The sequence below is a fragment of the Rhinopithecus roxellana genome, chromosome 2, assembly GCF_007565055.1.
Source record: "Rhinopithecus roxellana isolate Shanxi Qingling chromosome 2, ASM756505v1, whole genome shotgun sequence".
NCBI lineage: Eukaryota > Metazoa > Chordata > Mammalia > Primates > Cercopithecidae > Rhinopithecus > Rhinopithecus roxellana.
In genome coordinates this window covers 143,552,803-143,571,389 of record NC_044550.1, presented here as the reverse complement: position 1 = coordinate 143,571,389, position 18,587 = coordinate 143,552,803, and the positions used below count along the sequence as shown (strand labels likewise).

General features: G+C 41.6%; 1 protein-coding gene across 6 annotated transcripts in view; it reads right to left on the bottom strand.

Annotated features, from left to right (window-relative positions):
* RHOH (ras homolog family member H) overlaps positions 1-18,587 on the bottom strand; it is a 54,211-nt gene that overhangs the window by 18,458 nt on the left and 17,166 nt on the right. The window contains exon 1 of one of the 6 annotated variants that reach the window (XM_030921758.1): positions 11,584-11,880. The exons of the other annotated variants lie outside the window; for them this stretch is intronic. The gene's annotated coding sequence lies outside the window, so the exon portion shown is untranslated. Of the gene's footprint in view, positions 1-11,583; positions 11,881-18,587 lie in introns of those variants that run through there. 6 annotated transcript variants of the gene reach the window in all.

Below are 18,587 nucleotides of genomic sequence, written 5' to 3'. Positions count from 1 at the left end.
TTATAAAAATTACCTCCTTTAATCATTACAATAAGACTGCATGTGGTCAATACCATTTTTGTCTCATTTTACAGCTGGGGGAACTAGGGCACAGAGAAGTAATGTACCTTGCCCAAGATGACAAGCTAGTGAGAAGAGATGCTGGGGTTCAGGCTCTGGCAGTCCAGCCTCTGAGCCTACTCATAGGTCTCTACCTCCCCTCTCCCTACCTCTCTCTTGGCGGGAGCCTGCCTATCCTTGAAACCTTGATGAAACTAAGCAATCCTAAAGCAATGGCAGAGGGTGAGGAAGAAAGGCTGGAAATAAATTTTTCTGCTGGCAGGTGATTTCCTTCTTACTATAAGCCTGATTTCTTACAGCATTTTAAAGAATCAGACACTCACACACCATTTGATAAGCACAAGACCACCATCTTTGTAGAGGGCAATTGAATAGAATCCAGAGCATCCTTAGTGTATTTGACACCCACAACTGATCATCTATCAACCTCTCTCCTCTAGGTGACAAAATTATTTTCCTAGTAATGTGTAAGAATCAGGAATAGTCTTTTTATTTTTTTATTCATTCTTTAGCTTTAAAACGAACAAGTTCCTTTTTTTTTTTTTTTTTTAATTGAACTTTAAAAAAATCATTCAGGTCAGGTGTATTGGCCGACATCTATAATCCCAGAATTTTGGAAGGCCGAGGCAGGAGGATTGCTCGAGGCCAGGAGTTTGAGACCAGCCTGGGAAATATAGCAAGATTAGCATGCCTAATTACATGGTGCATGCCTGTAATTCCAGCTACTTGGGAGGCTGAGATGTGAGAATCACTTGAACCTGGGAGGTGGAGGTTGCAGTGAGCCGATCTCACCGGTGCACTCCAGCCTGGGTGACAAAGTGAGACTCTGTCTGAAAACAAACAAACAAAAAACAAAAACAGACAAACATCTCTACCAAAAAGTTTTCTTAATTAGTTGGGCATGGTAGCATGTACCTGTAGCCTTAGCTACTCAGGAGGCTGAGACAGGGGACGGCTTGAGCCCAGGAGATCAAGGCTGCAGTGAGTCATGATCACAACACTGCACTCCAGCCTGGGTGACAGAGTGAGACCCTGTCTCTAAGAAATGATAACAATAATTCAGTAAAATATTTCATGTATGAATTAAAATTTGTACTTACCAATCAAAATTAATTATACTCTGTAGTTTGCATTCTGCTTTGTTATTTTAAATTTAAATACAAAACTCTGAGAGAATAACAGAATTGAAGTAACTCGAGTTCTGTTCCGGGGTTTCTGCAATCACTGTGCTATCATTGTTTATGTCTAATCTACAGCTTAAACTCAGGACTGTGCTGTGCCACAGGAGCTGAACATGCAGCTTGGCCCCAAAGCTCTAGTGAAAGCTGTACACACCATTAAGAACTTACTCTGACTTTATCACTGCCAGCGCATGGTGATAATAAAAACAGACCCGCACTGGTTTTATTACTGTTTTAAAATTCTACGTAAATGATACACCCCCTCACTTCCTGTACTTAGGGGGGACCCCTTGCACCGCTCCATCCTTTAAATCCTTGCCAGTGTCTATTACACTTTTAAATGCATAGACCTTTTAATCTAGCAATTCCAATTCTTTGAACACATTGTACTGATGTGTCTGCACAAGTAGGCAAGATATGCAAGAATTTCCATTGCTACATTATTCATGACAGCAAAAAAAGAACTGGAAAGAACTGAAAGGTCCATTAAGAAGCAGGGGTTAAATTAATTATGCCATATCTATTCCAGATAATCCACTCAGCGTTAGAAAGAATTAGGTCAGCCTCTTTGTATTGTGCAGAGAAGGTATGATGTACAGAATATCTCAGAGACATCGCAGGTCCAGTTCCAGACCACTGCCATAAAGTGAATCTTGCAATAAAGTGAATCTTGCAATAAAGTGAATCTTGCAGTAAAGTGAGTCACACAAATTTTTTTGTTTCCTAGTGCACATAAAAGTTATGTTGGCCAGACGCGGTGGCTCATGCCTGTAATGCCAGCACTTTAGGAGGCCGAGGCGGGCGGATCACCTGAGATTGGGTGTTTGAGACCAGCCTGATCAACATGCAGAAATCCTGTGTCTACTAAAAATACAAAATTGGCCGGGCGCAGTGGCTCAAGCCTGTAATCCCAGCACTTTGGGAGGCCGAGACGGGAGGATCACGAGGTCAGCAGATCGAGACCATCCTGGCTAACACGGTGAAACCCCGTCTCTACTAAAAAAAAATACAAAAAACTAGCCGGGCGAGGTGGCGGGCGCCTGTAGTCCCAGCTACCCGGGAGGCTGAGGCAGGAGAATGGTGTAAACCCGGGAGGCGGAGCTTGCAGTGAGCTGAGATCTGGCCACTGCACTCCAGCCTGGGCCACAGAGCGAGACTCCGTCTCAAAAAAAAAAAAAATACAAAATTAGCCAGGCATAGTGGTGCATGCCTGTAATCCCAGGTACTTGGGAGGCTTAGGCAGGAGAATCACTTGAATCAAAGAGGCAGAAGTTGCAGTGAGCCAAGATCGTGCCATTGCACTCCAGCCTGGCCAACAAGAGCAAAACTCCGTCTCAAAAAAAAAAAAAAAAAAGTTATGTTTACACTATACATGATGCCTAAAAGTCTACATGGCTTAATTTTAAAATACTTTATTGCTTAAAAATGCTAACAATACAGCCTGGGCAACACAGTGGGACTCTGTCTAGATAAAAATTTTTTAAAAATTAGCCAGCTGTGGTAGTGCACCCTTGTAATCCCAGCTACTCAGGAGGCTGAGGTGGGAGGATCACTTGACTCCGGGAGGCTACAGTGACCTATGATTGCACCACTGCACTCCAGCCTGGGCAACAGAGCAAGGCCCTCTCTTAAAAAAAAAAAAAAAAAAAAAAAAAAAGTTAACAATAATCTGAGCCTTCAGCAAGTCCTAATCTTTTTGCCTCAATATTGATGGCTGCCAGTTGATCAGGGTGGTGGTTGCTGCAGGTTGGAGTGGCTGTGGCTATTTCTTAAAACAAGACAACAATGAACTTTGCCACATTGATTGATTCTTCCTTTCGTGAAGGATTTCTCTGTAGCATGAAATGCATTTTATCCACAGCAGAACTTCTTGCAAATTGGAGCTAATCCTCTCAAACCCTGCCACTGTTTTATCAACAAAGTTTATGTAATATTCTAAATCTTTTGTTGCCGTTTCAATGGTTTTCACAGTATATTCACCAGAAGTAGATTCCATCTCAAGAAATTACTTTCTTTGCTCATCCGTAAGAAGCAACTCCTTATGCATTAAATTTTGTCGTGAGATTGCAGACATTCAGTCCCACCTTCAGTCTCCACTTCTAATTATAGCTCTCTTGCTCCTTCTACCACATCTGCAGTTACTTCCTCCACTAACATCTTAAATCCCTCAAGTCATTCATGAGGCTTGGAATCAACTTCCTCCAAACTCCAGTTAATGTTGATATTTTGACCTTCTTCCATGAATCACAAATGGCATCTAAAATGGTAGATCCTTTCAGAAGATTTTAAATTTACTTTGCCTAGATCCATCAAAGGAATCATTATCTATGGCAGCTATAGCCTTACAAAATGTATTTTTTAAATAATAAGATTTGAAAGTTGAAATGACTCCTTGATCCATGGGTTGCAGAATAGATATTGTGTTAACAGGCATGAAAACAGCATTAATCTCCTTGTACATCTCCATCAGAGCTCTTGGGTGACTAGGTGCATTGTCCAAGAGCTGTAATATTTTGAAAGGAATCTTTTTTCTGAGCAGTAGGTCTCAACAGTGGGCTTAAATTATTCAATAGACATTGCTGTAAACAGATGTGCTGTCATTCAGGCTTTAGTTGTTCCATTTACAGAGCACAGGCAGAGTAGATTTAGCATAATTCTTAAGGCCCTAGGATCTGTTGGAATGGTAAATGAGCACTGGCTTTATCTTAAAGCCACCAGCTGCATTAACCCCTAACAAGAGAGTCAGCCTATTGACTCTCTTCGAAGCCTTTGAAGCTTCGAAGCCAGGTGTTGACCTCTCACTAGCTGTGAAAGTCCTAGATGGCATCTTCTTCCAATAGAAGGCTGTTTTGTTTCCACTGAAAATTCTATTGTATACTGTAGCCACCTTCATCAATGACCGTAGCTAGATCTTCTAGATAACTTGCTGTAGTTTATTCATCAGAACCTGCTGCTTCTCTTTACACTTTGGTGTTATGGAGATGGCTTCTTTCCTTAAACCTAGTGAACCAACCTCTGCTATCTTCACACTTTTCTTCTGCAGCTTCTTCACCTCCCTCAGCCTTCATAGAATTGAAGCAAGTTAGGGCCTTGTTCTGGATTAGTCTTTGGCTTAAAGAAATTGGTTTGATCTTCTATCCAGACCGCTAAAGCTTTGTCCAAGCAATAAGGCTGTTTCGCTTCCTTATCATTCATGTATTCCCGGGAGTTGAACTTTTCATTTCCTTCAATAAATTTTCCTTTGCATTGACAACCTGGCTAACTGGCACGAGAGACCTAGTTTTCGGCCTCTCTCAGCTTTCAACATGCCTTCCTCATTAAACTTAATGATTTCTAGCTTTTGATTTAAAGTGAGAGACACATAACTCTTCCTTTCACTTAAACATTGAGAGGCCATTATAGGTTTATTAATTGGCCTAATTTCAATATCGCTGTGTTTCAGGGAATAGGGAGGCCCCAAGAGAGGAAGAGAGGTGGGGGACAGCCGGAGCAGTCAGGACACATACAGCATTTATCCATTAAGCTTGCTATCTTATATGGGAATGATTCACCGTGCCCCAAAGCAACTGCAATAGTAACGTCAAAGATCACTGATCACAGATCACCATAACAGATACGATAATAATGGAAACATTTCAATTATTTTGAGAATTACCAAAATATGACAGAGACATGAAGTGAGCATATGCTGTTGGGAAAATGGTACTGATAGACTTGCTCAACACAGAGTTGCCGCAAACCTTCGGTTTGTAAAAAAATGCAATACCTGTGGAGTGCAATCAAATGAGGTATCCCTGTACTAGTAACTGAAAAAAAGCAACCAGTCGAACCATCTGGGAAGGGTTTTCCATTTATGTAGAAAGATAAATGTGCAAACTTAGTCTAGTGAGATCTATCTTCCCTTGCTAAGAAGGACATCGGCCCAGGCAGAGGAAAAGTCTCTGCAATGATGGGCAAATCGAGGTTTACTGGGAATTCTCAGCTCACCTGTCACATGTCCCTCTCTAGAATAAATTGTACTAGGAACACAGCAGTTACTCCCTCAATTGCCTAAGGGAGAAGAGGAACAAAGAGGAATAATCTAAGAACACAAGTTTATTCAGATTTTCTTAGATTTTTTCAATCTTCTTTTGAAATATAGACATAGGTACTTTTTATACAGATAATATTGTAGATACAGAGCAATAGGATAAAACATTTCCCTAGATGCTCAGCTTCTAATTAAGGATCAGAAAGATCAAGAAACTGAACAAAACAAATACATAATGACCCTGAAACTACCAGGATATTCCAGAGTAAAATTCTTTTTTAATGGTTCAGTTCATTGCTTACGCATATATAGTGTTCTATTAACATGACATTTCAAATCCACAGAAGTCTATAAAAAAGTGACACAATATCTGCCTTTAATTGTCTTTAAACTAGGCCTACTTTAAAGGAGCCTAATGGGACAGAAGATAATAAAGAAAATGTTAATATAGTTTAGACTAGGCCCAAAGGTTTAAATTTTTTTTTTTTTTTTTTTTACTTAGTTGATAATGTCTCTGGCCCTCACTTTTTTTTCTCTATAGAAGAAATTATTTCATTTGGAGAGGTCATGCAATGGCCACACAAAGGCAGAATGGTGTGGCTGTACTTCATCACCATAAAGTACCATATAGCTAGGACCTCAGAGAATAAAATGCTAAATTAGAGAGAGGAGACGCAATGTTCTGCATATAAATGACCTCACTCTGGTTCATCCTGCAAAAAATTAAAATTTAAACAGCCAAGTTCTATAATAAAGGTAAATGCAAAATGCCAAGAGAACACTAAGGACAGAGTGTTAAAATCTTCCAGGGTTGTGGGGTGGGGAGGGGGAGAGGAGGAACATTTGAACCTGGTCTTGGAGGAGAGAAAGAAAATAGGACTGGTGGACCGCATGCAGGCAGAGGAAGTGGCTGGTGCCCAGGTGTGCACGTGGGTATTTGGAGAATAGATGGGGGGCTATGATGGCTGAAGCACAGGTGGAAGATGATGTTAGAAAGGGACAGTGGGTCCAATTTGTAAAAGGCCCTTTATGCCATATTAAGTATAAAATAACCTGCATCCAGCCGAGTTCTCTCTCCTTACTTTTCTCCTCAGCCCTGTCCCTGCTTTACCTAGCCAACACAGTTTCTCATACATTTTTCTGAAGCTATTACATTATTACATAAATTCACATGCCTGTAAGTATGAATGCATATAATGATTACACACACATTTTTATATACAAACAGCAGCATACTACTCTGCTGCAATTTCTCCAGACTATGCAACATCGCTGATACTCTCCCTGGCCTTTTCTGCTTTGACAGCTTTAATCCTGCTGTCATAGGCTTTCCTGCCCCGGCTCTTCCTGGTGAACTTCTACCCATCCCAGAGCCCAGCTCAGATGCTACCTCTTGCATGAGGCCTTCTCAATAAGCAATATATTTCTCCCTTATTTGAGCTCACATGTCATCTTTAAATGTTTTACATTTTTTGAATAGTGATTACATGCCTATGGTAACATTTTAAAAGTATAAAAGTGAAAAAATATACCTCCCTTCTATGGTGCCCAGGCCATTTTCCCAGAGGCAACCATCGGACTAAGTTTCTCATGCACTTTTGCAAAGCTATTACTTTATTACATGAATTCACATGCACATATGTATGAATGTATGTGTGTAATTATCACACACACACTTTTTTTGTTTTTTTGAGATGGAGTCTCACTCTGTTGCCTAGACTGGAGTGCAATGGTACAATCTCAGCTCACTGCAACCTCCGCCTCCTGGGTTCAAGTGATTCTCCTGCCTCAGCCTCCCATGTAGCTGGGACTTCAGGCATGTGCCACCACACCCGGCTAATTTTTGTATTTTTAGTAGAGACGGGGTTTCACCATGTTGGTCAGGCTGGTCTCAAACTCTTGACTTCAAGTGATCCACCTGCCTTGGCCTCCCAAAGTGCTGGAATTATAGGCATGAGCCACTGCGCCCGGCCAACACACATTTTTATATACAAACTACAGCATACTATATACTATACTCCGTGATGCCTTTCTCACTTAGTAATAGATTGTAAATCTTTTTCCTTATCAGTAGATTGAGTCACCCAACTCTTTCTAAATTCCTTTAGTACAAGACTAAACAATTCCTTCCATTATGGATCAATCTTAAAATACAAATATAATATTAAATATAAACGAAAAGTCAATGTGAAAAGGCTGAGACTTTCTCACTATACTGTATATAGAGGCAGCTTGTGGTGATCAGAGCCCTGGACTGACTGTCAGGCTTGAATCCCAGCTCTACCACTAGTTATATGACCTGGTTCACGCCATTTAGCCTCTCCAAACCTGTTTTCTCATCTGCAAAATGAGGCATTGAACTAGACGGGCTCTCAGGGCCCCTCCAAGGCTGGTAGTTCACGTTTCTGTGAACCATCGATATCATATACTGCCTTGAGAGCAGATTTGAATAGAGAAAAGGGTGAAGGAGCAGAGAGCCTAAAGCTCCTGCCACCAGATGACCTTTTCCTGCTCCCAGGCTGTTCCTCATGCCTTCCTTGACTTCCCTAGCCTTCCCTCTCCACCCCCAGCCGCGGCCCAGAGGCATGCCTGCAAAAAAGCCCTCAGCCTGGGTTCATCAGCCAAGCTAAGCACAAGGGGCCCTAGCAGGTGCCTGATTTCCAAGACTGTGTTCAGTAGCCCCTATCTTAGATTTACACAAGGTAGACCAGAATTTGGGCATGTTTTCCTGGGAACATATGCCAGCCCAGTTTAGAGTCCACTGGCCTCATTCTAGAGCGAATGTGCATCTAATAAATGCCTTAGAGAGCTCTCGGAAGCTTGGAGAAACCACCAGCTCATCTGCAGACTCTCAGTAGCAGAACAACCATGTGGCCAAGGAGGCTGAGAGGCCCAGAGGTGAGTGTCATTTGGGCTTGATGAAATCCTTCTGTTCTCCAAAGCATCCTTATGCTTTGCCGGACAAAAAGGCAGCCATGGTCATATCACTCATTTGCCTCCCAAATGTTCACACCAAGGACAGAAGTTTTGGACCTTGTACAAAGCATTCCACACCTTAAAAGAGTCAAATATCATGGACCAGATGTCCATCAGGAGAGCAACTGGTATATGCCCTAAACTGGAAAGGTGCTCACTAACCACCTGCTCTTAGAACGATGATTTGTGGCTCTCATTAGATTACCCACAGCTCCAATATGGAGTTGGACATCCATCTTTGACGCCAACTCGAGTAGCCCACACAGCTACTATCGGCATATTTGAAACCAGGAGGCATAATCCTAACTCCGTTTCTAGCAGCAGGGACTTTCAGAAAACATACTCCTTGTGGGATTAATTTGCCATTTCCATTCATTCTTGCCTTAATTTGTCTCTACTTCGAAAATACAAGTCAAGCTGCCACACAAAGTAACTTTTATAAGGTGGGGGGAAGACAATACGCCTCTTTTATCATTGAATTCCTTACTATTGTAGAAAAAATATTTAATAATGTGGGGGAAAGTATGTGGCAACATTGTTACATAGATAAAAGAAAAGCAAGGCCAAATTGGTATGTGCAACATAATCCTGATTTCTTAGTAAAAATAGGGGGAAAAAGTCAGAAACTAAACCAAGATTTTAACAATGCTCATATACTGGTACAATTACAAACTGTGTGTGTGCTTATCTATGTTTTCTGAGTTTCCTTCATAGACATACATCTCTTCTATAACAAAAAAAGTAAAAATAAAATCTCATGACCCTTTGTAAAAGAAAATATAAACACATCCTGTAATTTCTTCCTGGGAAGAGGTAACATTTGCTAGTGTCACTGGATAGTCACTTTAAGAAAGTACGGCCAGCAGGACTGGGTCCTGGATCAGGATTGGCCCCTAACTGATGAAATTACTTGAACAACTCTGAGGCCCCCGACCCTCCTGCCACATGTGACAGAGGAGCAAGTCTCAGTAGGTCTGTAAGTTCCCTTCTCACTCATTCTGGAACTCCTCAGAGCGGGGCTCTTTCACACACCACTCAAAAAATTTTTTTAATTTGTAACATTCCAGTGATTTGGATTGTGTCCAGCCCATCCTGCTCAGCATGCTAGAAAGATTTCTAGGAGAACTAAGATCCTAGGAATATTGGTTTCTTGGATAATATGATTGGGTTCCACTGTAATGACATCGGAACTTGTTTCCTTTTGTCATTGAGACCAGAATAGTCAAGCTGGTCGAAATCTGAAAGATCATCTTCTAATCCTGCCCCCAAATTTCAGTCATCTGATAACCATATTTGAACTATTATTTATTTGATGTGTTTTAAAAATCAACTCTAAATGAACTCACATGGCCTTGTCCTAAGCAATTAAATAGATGAAATCATAGATTCGATTGTCACTTATAATTTTTTCTGAAAACATTCAAAGAAACATATACCTATTGAAAACATGTTTTAAATGCTGGCCCTAAAAAGATCTTGTTTCCCACCATTGGTGCCCACATTGTGCTTGCGGAAATTTATATCCAACCCAATCCTCAAAGTTTTCAGAGAAACTGACACTTAGAGAAATAAACCTCTTGCCTAAAGACTCATATTTTTGTGAAAAGTCCTTGTGTTTTATTATTAGTATTATTACTATTATTGAGATGGAGTCTCACTGTGTCACCCAGGCTGGAGTGCAGTGGTGCAATCTCGGCTCACTGCAACCTTCACCTCCTGGGTTCAAGCGGTTCTCCTGCCTCAGCCTCTGGAGTAGCTTGGACTACAGAGGTGCCCGCCACCATGCCCAGCTAATTTCTGTATTTTTAATAGAGATGGGGTTTCGCCATGTTGGCCAGGCTGGTCTCAAACTCCTGGGTTCAAGCAATTCACCCACCTCGGCCTCCCAAAGTGCTGGGATTACAGGCATAAGCCATTGGACATGGCCTAAAAACCATTTTCTTAAAAGTATCAAAGAGCTAAAAAAAAAAAAAAAAACAGTAACTGTCAGGCCAAAGTCTAGGAATAAAGAGAAGCCAGTGAGGTAAACAGCATTTGTCAGCTGAAAGAAAAGGAGATGAAAAAGCGGAAAACGAGCTGCAGTTCCGATGGCCTCATGGGGCAAGGATGACAGAAGTCAAAGGTCAGAGTCCACCCAGGGTGGAAAAACTAATGGACCCCAATATATATATTTTACTTATTTGTTTGGTTTTTGATACAATCTCGCCCTGTCACCCAGGCTGGACTGCAGTGACATGATTTTGGCTCACAACAACCTCCACCTCCCAGGTTCAAGTGATTCTCATGCCTCAGCCTCCTGAGTAGTCGGGATTACAGGCATGCACCACCACGCCAGGCTAATTGTTATATTTTTAGTAGAGACCGGTGTTGGCCAGGCTGGTCTTGAACTCTCGACCTCAGGTGATCCACCTGCCTTAGCCTCCCAACGTGCTGGGATTACAGGCATAACCACTGCGTCCGGCTTCCCAATATATATATTTTAGCCAGAACCCCAAAGGGTACACCGTAAGGGTAAGTGTGAGTCAGAAGTAATTCCACCCCCTTCCCTATCCGAAGAAACTGGAGAGGGACATTACCTTAGGCTCTGGTTAGAGAAGGAAGGAAAGGAAGGAGGGAGAGAAGGAGGACCATGAAAGACATATAATGCTTGAAAGACTACAGTCCACCCGGGTAACTAGCATAAGTTTTCAGAACCCTCCCTGAAGAAATATTTTTATCCTAGGCCTTGGGAAACCCATACCAATCACTTTTCTATGGCAATGAAGAGCCCACAAAGACAGACCTTTTATTATCTTAAGGCATGCATTACTACCTAAAGCAAGAGGGACAAAGGGAGAAGAGAAATTGCTGTGGTGTTCACAACTCATGGTCTCCTCTTTCCCTCATTCTCAGGACTCCAGCTTGGCACCCACTCCTGATACTCCTGATGTCTCATGAGAGAAACCTCACTGGACATATGGTGTTGCAGTTTGAAAGAAAATGGGCAGCTTTACCAGGTAGTTTTTATCAAGATAATGAATTTGCCATGGTTCTTGGCTTTACCTCTTACCCTCAGAAATCTGATTCCCTCAACTAACAAGAAAGTATCTGACTTTACAGAGCGAAACTCACTTTAACCAAGGTCACAAGATTTGCTTATATATCGGGATGCCAATTCATTTGCTGACCATGAGAAACGCAGCTCTCATGAGGACTAGAATACCATCAACACGGCCTCTGTATTCTTTCCCCATGGAGAGAGCTATCGGAAAGGCAAGCTCTGACACCAAGATGTTCCCTGGTCAACAGGGACCCAGAGTGGAAGGACACAAGAACATGCTTTAGCCTAAGCCTTACCTTCTCCCCCATGGTCTTATCCATGGGGTCATAACTGGGGAAGTCCATTAGCCAAGGTCCTCTCTCCACTGACAATGCATGGATGGGCACGGCCAGAATATGATTCTCAAACATGCCTGTTTTCCATGGATGACAACTCCCAACTTTCTGATTAGTATCTCTTCATACAAATCCAACTTCTCCGGAGGACTCTAATCCTCTTCATGTACCAGGCTTCCCTAGGCTTGCCTTGGTAGCCCCAAGCCTACCTGAAATTACTTTCAAGAGACAATTGTAACGCAGAGGCTGAGGTGGGAGGATCACTTGAGGCCAGGAGTTTGAGACCAGCCTGGGCAATATAGTAAAACTCTGTCTCTAAAAAATAAAAATAAAAAAGAGACAACAAAGAAATACAAAAGAGCCCACTCCAGGACATGAGCATTAGCTAACCTTCTGAAATCTCATAACCCCAAAGTGAATTGAAATGTACCAGAGGGTAATCCTCAAACACCATCCACCTTTCTCTAGCCCTCTCACCACCTGTGCATGATGCCCATATCTTGTAACATTCTCGTGTAGCGTGCAAACATTCATCAGAAAGCTTCCTTCTGCCCCGCCATCCCCAAAGTGCCACCCGTACCACCACCCGCCAACCAAATAGCAAAGGAAGAGATTAAGGAACCTGCATTACATCAAGCAAGTCTTCACAATACTGTACGCTTCGTGCATTTAAGCTTTTAAAACAAAGGAACTAGGCCAGGCACAATGGCTCACACCTGTAAGGGAAGCTGAGGTGGGCAGATCACTGGAGCCCAGGAGTTGGAGAGCAGCCCAGCCAACATGGTGAAACCCCATCTCCACTAAAAATACAAAAATTAGTCGGGCACGGTGGCACACGCCTGTAATCCCAGCTACTCGGGAGGCTGAGCAGGAGAATCACTTAAACCTGGGAGGCAGAAGTTGCAGTGAGTGGGGATCGTGCCACTGCACTCCAGCCTGGGTGACAGAGCAAGACTCTACCTTAACAAAAAAGAAAAAATGTTTAAAAGAAACTAGAAGAAGGAAAATTACAATGGAGAGGCTCAGGCACCATGGTCTAGGGCAGCTGTCCTAGGGTGACCTAGCTGAGTGCAATCACTACCCGGGTACCATCTGGAATTTTTGCCTCCACACCTCTCTCACCAGAGCGATTCTTTGGTAACTAGGAACTACGGCCTCACATCTGTTGATATTAGTTGTCTTAACCAGACCCTAACAAGGATTTCTTTTTAGATAATTTTTGTTTTGTTTTATATTAAAAAATCTTACTAAAATTAAATTTTAAAACCTCCCAGTGGACTCTTCCGTGTTCCGTTTCCCATGAGGCTTTACGAACCTGGCCCAAGATGGGTGTGTGTGTGAGAGAGAGAGAGAAACAGAGAAATGAGAGAGAGAGAGAGAGAGAGAGAGAGAGAGAGAGAGAGAGAGAGAGAGAGAGAGAGAGGAATCAGGAACTAGAAGAGTGAGACCCACACTTGCCATTTTTCTAAAACAAGGTTCAAGGCAACTTTCACTATCATAGTTAGTTACCGGTGGGTAAACTGTGTCCCCTCTTACATGCACCTTTGTTCACATAATGATACAGAGGGGTGTGTTTCTCTACCACACAAAAAGTCTGTTTTCCCTTCTCCCTCCTTTAATGATATTCTCCTGGCTGAATTCTAGTGTCTTCCTAACCATGAGTCATCACTGCTATTCCTGCATAAAATAGAGTGTTCTGGGCCTCTCACTTCTAAGAAGGACTATAGTTTAGAAAAATCTGATAAGATGATAAGATCCCTACAGCACGTGTCTTGCTCTGAGATTATTAGAGACCCAGTTTAGGGGAACCCTTCCCACAGGGAGATGGCAAAGGAAGCAGTTCCCCGATCTATCAGCAGTGGCTGCCACCCCCATGATAAGGATCCCATGCAAGGAAGTCTGACTCTCGGGATTTCAGCCAGCTGGCACGGCCAGCATCCAACAAGTCCCCATCAGGGAGCATCTTACCAGAAGGTCCCTGCCTACATGGAGTGAATCAAGGGTGATAAAAAGTCCTCTCCCTACCAAATATATCTTCCATCCTTGGAGCAGCCCTTTCTCCTGAGGTTTGGTACTTCGTTGAAATGTAAATATCATTGGAAGGTAAAGACTTTTTTTTTTTACCATTAGCACGTTTACACAAATGTGCATCCAGTCCCATTCTTTCCTCAAAGCCAGTTTTGATTGGAGGAGAAGGAAGTTTAAAAAAAAAAAAAAAAATCACCTATATACAAAAGAGAGGTGAGGATCAGAAGATATACCTTACTGGGCGTTGATCCTATTCTCTGGCCCATTCCCAGATAAGTGTAAGCCCTCAATGACTTCAAACAGCACTGGTAGCCCACCAGTTTGCCATGTCATCTGTGGATTATCTGAAGTGACATGAATCTGAACTCTCAACAACTATCAATCATGCAATCATTCCTCAAATATGTGTTGCACTCTGATGACAGGCTGGGGAATATTCTAGATTTAGCACACAGGACGAAGTAAACTGAGGAACTCTAATCCATCCCAAGGGTCAAGTGTCCAATGTATGGATGAAGATTGCCTAGGTTCGTAATATTCATCATAACGAAGATGTTAAGGAAGGATTTGGCAGTTAATTTGTTTCATTTGCTATCCACCCCACAGTCCTGGGAAGTATCTCTATCATAATTTATACAGCAGTCGAGGCCCAGGGTAGTGAAGTCAGGGCAGCCTCCAAATTTAATCATCTAAATCATTATATGCCCTGGGAGTTGTTTACAATGTTTTCCTGGGAAGCTGTATTTTTAAAGCATCGGATGACTCAGAAGCACAGTCCAGCTGGAGGAATACTGTTAGACAGCTCAGGGCAGCTTTCTCAGACAGCTTTTCTTTTTTTTTTTTTTTTTTTTTTTTTTTTTTTTTTTTTGAGACAGAGTCTTGCTCTGTCACCCAGGCTGGAGTGCAGTGGCTGGATCTCAGCTCACTGCAAGCTCCTCCTCTTGGGTTCATGCCATTCTCCTGCCTCAGCCTCCCGAGTAGCTGGGACTACAGGCGCCCGCCACCTCGCCCGGCTAGTTTTTTTGTATTTTTTAGTAGAGACAGGGTTTCACCGTGTTAGCCAGGATGGTCTCGATCTCCTGACCTCGTGATCCACTCGTCTCGGCCTCCCAAAGTGCTGGGATTACAGGCTTGAGCCACCGCGCCCGGCCAGCTTTTCATTTGACCGTCACAATTCGAGAAGGAAGGACTGTGACATTATAATTCCCATTTCACAGTTGAAGCAGCTTAGGCACAGAAAAAACAATCCGGCTAAAACGTAAAACAAAACAAAACAAATCTGCTCTCTTTTTCCATTTTATTTCCTTTTCATCTGTTACAAACAAACTAACGGAACTATCAGAACAAATTATCTCATGAACAATCATTTATGACTCCACTGTTTGCAAAACCTCTTTCGGTCTTTGTACCATCCACATAAGAGCAATCAAACAGCTCGCTAAAAACCCAATGAAACTACCCCCAAGACATCACCTATGACACTTAAATGTCTTCCTGCATCACTTCATTTTTGCCATTAAAAATAATCAACATTACACTTTGGGAGGCCGAGGCAGACAGATCACTTGAGGCCGGGAGTTCAAGACCAGCCCGGCCAACTTAGGGAAAGCTCATCTCTACTAAAAATACAAAAAAAATTAGCCAGGCGTGGTGGTGTACATCTGTAATCCCAGCTACTTGTGAGGCTGAGGCACGAGAATCGCTTGAGCCCAGGAGGCAGAGGTTGCAGTGAGCAGAGATTGCACCAACTGCACTCTGGGATGGGTGACAAAGCGAAAGGCTGTCTCAAAATAAATAAAATGTTTTTAAAAAAATAGAAATAAAATATATGTTAAATAAAATGTTATTTGTTCCATTCAACTTACAAAACATACCTCTTGAGGGACTAGTGTGCTAATATACAAAGATATACATCCAAATAAGACACAGTTCCTACTTTTAAGATGTTTACAGTACAATGAGAGAAGACCAACAATGACAACATAAAGTAAGCTGTTCATTAATTTATGACATTCTCTATAGCAGGCATTGTTAGTTTTCTGCTCCATACCTGTGCCTCTCTTTGTCATCAGTCATAGATAATATGCAAGCTTCGGGCAGTGGATCATGTTTGGTCTAGCCCAGCATTTCTCAACTTTTTTTTCAACATCATCTCCTCAAGAGCATTTTTAGATGTTTTTTTCCTAATTACCCCTTCCATGAAATTTTAATACCATAGATAAATTATATGTCTGTATATATGCTGTATGTATGACTGTGCTTTATACATATAAAGAGTGAGATATTTTTCCTGCCTTTTCCCTCCCACAGAAGCAATATCCTTCCGGTAAGGGATGATATCAACAGCACCACCCTATCCACACCCTACCCCAACACTCACGCTGTTCTCCACCATGCTCCCCACACCCACCCACTCTCTCTGTTAGCAATGTGTGGTCTAAGGGAGTTGTTAATAATAAGCCTATCTCCTGTTTCCCACCTTCATGGGAGTTGGGGTGGCTGTGTAACCTTGTTCTACCAATGACAGGGAAGCTGGTATCTGTTTGGGAGGTCTCCGGGAACATTCTTGGTTTCCTGGAAAATCAAACAGCCACTGCCAACTCATCCTCCTTTCCATTCCAACCTTCCCGTGCATCTTGAATGGAGCACATAGCTAGAAGCTGCGGCAGTCATCGTGCAGCTATGACGAAAGACAACAGAATGGTAGGCAGTCTCACTGAGCCATTAGCCCAGGGCCGGAAACACAGACCTCCGACCTTCCTGTTACGTGGAGAAATGAATCCTGGTTGCTTTAAGCCCTCCCGTTGGTAGGTATTGTATCGCTTTCAATTATACAATCGTTATACAAAGCATGTTAATTGATCAGCTGGGTGCCTTACAAGCAATAGCTGTCCTCTTATGATCACGAGTTATTGGTAAACCAAGCCGGAAAGAAACACACACACACACCCCCACACACACAAATGTAATCAGGAATATTACTCAAATCAGACACGAGATTTCACTCCCATTTAAGAGGAAAAGTATTTTTCACTAAACAAATCAACATTTCAAAGAGTTATATGGTATTCCAACTAATATTTGGCATTTGGAATTAACAAACTTTTAGATATTTGGTATTACTGTGTAGAAAAATGGTCATGAAAAGATACAAGATAATTTTCCTTTATTTTCCTACTTTACACAAAATGGATATATTTATGATTTACCTAGGAGATATGTCTTTCAAAATATTTGAAAGTCAATTCTTTTCTAATTGAATATTTAAGATGCATAAGGAAAATGTGCTTCTTAAAGGATCTCTTAACTGGACGCCATGTCTCAGGCCTGTAATCCCAGCACTTTGGGAAGCCAAGATGGGTGAATTTGCTTGAGGAGTTCAAGACCAGTCTGGGCAACATAGTGAAACCCCATCTCTACAAAAAAATACAAAACTTAGCCGGCATGGTGGTGCATTCCTGTAGTCCCAGCTCCTCGGGAGGCTGAGGTGGGAAAATCACCTGAGCCCAAGAGGTGGAGGTTGCAGTGAGCCATGATCGTGCCACTGCACGCTAGCCTGGGCCACAGAGTGAGATCCTGTCTCACTAAAAGAAAAAAGAAAAAAAAAATTTCTTTGGGAACCTTTTTACAGGTTAAAATGGAGAAATAATCATCTGTATTCATCACTTGAATATTTTATATTTTGCTTAAATTATGATACTAGCTAATGCTAATTATCTCATATTTTAAAAATAGAAACCACTCACAAACTTAACTGATAATTCCAACATCTCTCACTAAAAGTGGTTTTTTATGCTTTGAGAAACTCAAAACCCCTCTAAATCTAAAGAGCCTCTAAATTTTATTAGATACAATTTAATTATAGACTTAGGGCTTTCAAAGCATTAGGTTTCTTTTAAAATGTCAAAAAAAAAGTATCATGCCAGAATCATTTTAATTAATTTCATTATTAACTTCACACCAAAAACTGACATTCTTTTAATAAAGACTATTGGCCTTTTTTTAAATATACAAACAATATATGCTACTTATAGAAAAGACAGGAAAAAATGAAAAACATTTTAAATCATGTAATCTTATCACACACTAGATAATTTCTAACATATTTATTTACCTCCATATTCTGAATTCAAGTATAAGAATACATATATAGGCCTTTTTATATTATAAATACAAATATTATATATATATATTTTTTGAGACAGGGTCTCACTTTGTCACCTTTATCACCTCATACATTTCTGTTGGGCATTTTAAGTTGTTTCTTGGTTTCTCTATTATTAGCAGACACCATTTGGTTGAGAAGTCTTGCTTTTATAATAAAACACCTGGCCGGGCGCGGTGGCTCAAGCCTGTAATCCCAGCACTTTGGGAGGCCGAGACGGGCGGATCACGAGGTCAGGAGATCGAGACCATCCTGGCTAACACGGTGAAACCCCGTCTCTACTAAAAATACAAAAACTAGCCGGGCGAAGTGGCGGGCGCCTGTAGTCCCAGCTACTCGGGAGGCTGAGGCAGGAGAATGGCGTAAACTCGGGAGGCGGAGCTTGCAGTGAGCTGAGATCTGGCCACTGCACTCCAGTCCGGGCGACAGAGCGAGACTCCGCCTCAAAAAAAAAAAAAAATAAATAAATAAATAAATAAATAAATAAATAAATAAATAAAACACCTTGCATTGTTTTCTTAGGAATAATTCTTAAATGTGGTAAAAGACCATTAACAACTTAAAGCTGATCATTCATGTTGTTGCCTAACAACTCACAATTTTTCTGAAAAGAGGCCTTTCTAAAGTCTCCTAAAACAATTCCAAATAATAATTTAGAATAGAGCATATTAAGTGGAGAGAAGAAGGGATTATTTGGCTCGTTTTCCTGACCGGCTGATGATATTGTTCATAAATTGTTCTTTGGCCAATATTTTGTAGGAAAAGAAAAAAC